The sequence below is a fragment of the Lactuca sativa genome, chromosome 5, assembly GCF_002870075.4.
Source record: "Lactuca sativa cultivar Salinas chromosome 5, Lsat_Salinas_v11, whole genome shotgun sequence".
NCBI lineage: Eukaryota > Viridiplantae > Streptophyta > Magnoliopsida > Asterales > Asteraceae > Lactuca > Lactuca sativa.
Genome location: NC_056627.2, coordinates 342,236,011 through 342,239,842, shown reverse-complemented (window position 1 = coordinate 342,239,842; position 3,832 = coordinate 342,236,011). Strand labels below are relative to the sequence as shown.

Sequence of the window (3,832 nt, the reverse complement as noted above, 5' to 3'; positions counted from 1 at the left end):
GAAAGCATTGTAACAGATAAATTTATACCTCAACATTTAATTGTCGAACATCTCATGCTCAATTTGAACTTATGGAGCCTGTAGGAATGAAGTGTATAATTAGTTTCTTGTCTACAAGCTATGCATCTATTAGATGGACCTCTTCTTTGTAACCTTATATTCAAAAGACTGATTTCAATTATAAATTAAGCAAATAACAATGCACTTTCTTACCTTGGCATCATATATGGTCATTTAGCTTTTTTTTGACTGCTCCATTTATCCTACCAAATAACCACAAATTAGTAATTGAAATACATAAATTAAGATTCGTTTACGATCTTCAGAAATTCATATCATGATTCAACTTGATAAACAAACCAACAAACAACAATATGTTAAACCTAACACAATTAGTAAAATGCAAATCAATGAAAGAAAAACAAGAAAAAGCATTATTAGGTGCTGAATTCTTTCATGATCTTCATAAAAAGGCTGACAGAATCAAACTTGCAATTTTGTCTCTAAATCTAATTGCAATTTCCTTCACCATTGTATTTGTATCTTTCAAGTTTTACATTAAAGATTAGTTTATTATATCTTACCCATGAATATAATCTTTAAGCACCCTCCAGGTATGAAGCCAAACCATGCATCCTTCTTCTTCATCAATTACACAAAATCTTAGAAATGTTAACTATAAAATTGCAATTTTGAATTTGTGTCCCATTGACATCAGTCTAATGCATGCCAAAAGCAGAAGAGAAGAGAATAAGGATTATTATATTTATACATAACATACGTTTGCACTTCATCTTTGTAGTACACACACAAATGACACCAACAGGGTATGATGGTTGATCATCGGATGTATATTTCATCTTAGGAACATCCACATCTGAAACAGGAACATCATTCATTAATATTGGTTTAAATACAAGAAATACTAAAGTAGTTTCATTTTTCCTATTATAGAATTGTGCTTGAAAAAATCTACCCAGTTATAGCAATGTCATAAAGATACAAAGCAATTTCCATTGTATGATTGGATAGATTTTTCAAAGTATTAAAAAGAAAAATTAAAATTACAACGCTATAAATTCATGGAATTTTCATAATGCAATGCTGCCCTTATAAGGAAAAGTGTACATTACAATGTTGTAACATAAAGAAATGGAAGTACAATGCTATAATGAACAAACTCTAGAAAACTCGCCTCAGATCATCCTACTTTCAGTGATTGCTTATTATATATACAATCCTACTTTCATTTCATCTTATTACAACATTCTACTTTCAAATCTACCAAGTTTTAGCAAATCCATACAAATAGCTTAATTAGGTAAACTTTTTTTAGAGCATAATGTACTATTAAGAAAAGAATAATCAAAATATGATGCTATAAACAGGGTCATAGACTCAATCATGAGTTTTATTTAAATGCCAATTTCCTGGAGATAATACACAAGCATGAGTTTTAGGAACATAGGGGTATTTCTGGAAACACAAAAAACAGGGTCATAGACAGAAAGCCATAAACACCCAACACCCTTATTTGAGATTCAATGGAAAGCTAAATAAGAACATAAAAAGCATCAAGTGTTTTATAGTTTTAAGGGTAAAAACTTACATGTTGACACTTTGATTCTCAGGGGACCTTCTTTTCCTTTTCTCCACCATAACATAAGTTCTTTATTTGGTTTCTAAAACCTTTTCTTGTTGCAGAGTAATGAATGGAATTTGACAAACAAGTTGAAATTAAGAAAAACAATCAATCTCAGATTAATGTATGGAAGTGGTTCAGAAAATATTTTTGAAATGAATAGAATTTCTCAAATGAATTGGTATTTGTCATGTGTATGATTGATGCAAAAGACATAAAACATGAGAATATATAACTGGAATGCAGAAGCAATTAGACTACCTGTGCATTATTATTAGCCTCTTCTGTTAATGAAACCAGATAACATAACAGGGCTTCTCTCCAATGTCTTGAGCTGCACATACCATAACCTTTTTATTTTTCAAAGAGACTATTAAACAATGAAAAGAGAGCACTTACATTTGTTAAATAATTCTTTAGCTGGATTTTGTGCTTAATTCCATCCTACATATATGCAACAAAATTATTGCATTGGCTTTGATTGATGACTAGAAGCCACAATTTCCAACATATGTTTCATTACCACATCAAACCTGCCAAGAAAAACATACCAACTGTGTCAGAATCATTGATATTAATATAATTTACTAAAGTATTATATGATCCAATAACAAAAATTGCCACCAAAAAGAAAGAGATGAAATCCATACTTTTTTCAAATAATCGGTTCGAATGAAATAAAGATAACCATAAGATGCTTGTTCAAGCATATCACAGCTGAATGAAGAGGTTCCTACAAAAAAACAGGAAATTTTTAAACAATATTCGCATATATAATGATTTTATACACCAAATAGACTTGATTATCACCCCATCAGATATATAAAAGTAAACATCAGCATCGTTAAGAAGAAGAAGCAGGGGTAAATGATTCATGTTAAAAAGATCCACAAACTTGTTGATACTTAGGATCCATGGCAGTTGAAGAAACAACAAAAAGGCCTGCACATTCATTTGGCTATTAAACAAGTTACTTAATAGGAAAGGAAAGCATTATAACATGTGATGAATGTTGTGAACATCTATAAACAGATTTGGTTGTGGAAGTGGAACATCTCATGTATTTTAATTTAATTGGAAAGGAAACATAACTTAATTAAACAGAAACACACAACTTTTAGTTAGAACCAAAGTACACTTCTATTTCTAATTGAGTTAGAAACACAAACAATAAATTATCTTTCCCTAATTGAATTTCTAATAATTCAATAAGTTGTTTAATATTTTAATTTGGTTTGTGATTATTTACTTCTCTCTACATAATTTAATCCGGCAACATTTTTACCCTCAAAACAAAGCAAAACAACTCTTTAGGTTAATTAAGACATTACATCAAACAACAAAGAAATACTTTTTTTGGGTTTCAAAAATATTCAAATTTTAGCGACATCACCACTTGCTTGACCAGTCATCTTCGTTTGATGGATGCTTTCATGCTTTGGATTCAATTTGATAACAAAAATTCAAAAAACCAACAAAGAAAAAAATAGATGGAGGAGAAAGAGAAAGAAACCCAGAGCGAAAAAAGATCTGTGTTTTTTTCTTGATCGATGATGACCTTGAACCAAACTGACCGATGAATCCAGTAACGAAGAAAAGAGACCTGAAGAATATTGGCCTATTGAAAATACCTAACAAAAACAAATATAAAATCAATGATACAAAAAAAAGGAATCAAGAACGTTACCTAAGAGACGAAGAGGGAAACGCAGAGGATTATTGAACGCGGGAAAATGAAAAAATGAGGAAGCGGTGGTGTCGCTAGAAGAAAAAGAGGAGAAGGTTGTGCCTCCAAATAAAACCCTCTTCTTCTTCTTCTTCTTCTTCAAAGAAACATGTCTCCGGTGGTGTTTGGAGAACAGTCGGATGAGTGAAGAAGGTATATATTAAGCGCCAATACATCGACCCAACCCTTTCGACTTCCGAATTCCAACGGTTCTTTTTTATAAAACCTTTCCAAAATTACGATACTAACAAACAAAACTTTTCCATTTATCTTAAGCCACATAACCCCTCCCCTAACTTTTGACTCTTACCATTTTAAACTATAAATTTATCCTTTATTGCAAAATTGGTACCTTACTTTCTCATTTTACATTTTAACACAATTTTTTTTTATCTAATTTGGTCCAAACTTTTTTTAGAAAAATATCCAAATATCTTTTACAACTTTCTTTATATATATATATT

The 3,832-nt window shown here is 30.6% G+C and overlaps 1 long non-coding RNA gene across 1 annotated transcript; it reads right to left on the bottom strand.

Moving 5' to 3' along the window:
• Window positions 1–501: 501 nt before the first annotated feature.
• LOC128126338 (uncharacterized) lies at window positions 502–3,581 on the bottom strand. Its single transcript, XR_008224155.1, has 5 exons — window positions 3,330–3,581; window positions 2,293–3,245; window positions 2,042–2,175; window positions 1,610–1,976; window positions 502–877 (listed from the first exon to the last, which is right to left on the bottom strand). It is a non-coding gene; the product is annotated as an uncharacterized LOC128126338 (long non-coding RNA).
• Window positions 3,582–3,832: the final 251 nt, after the last annotated feature.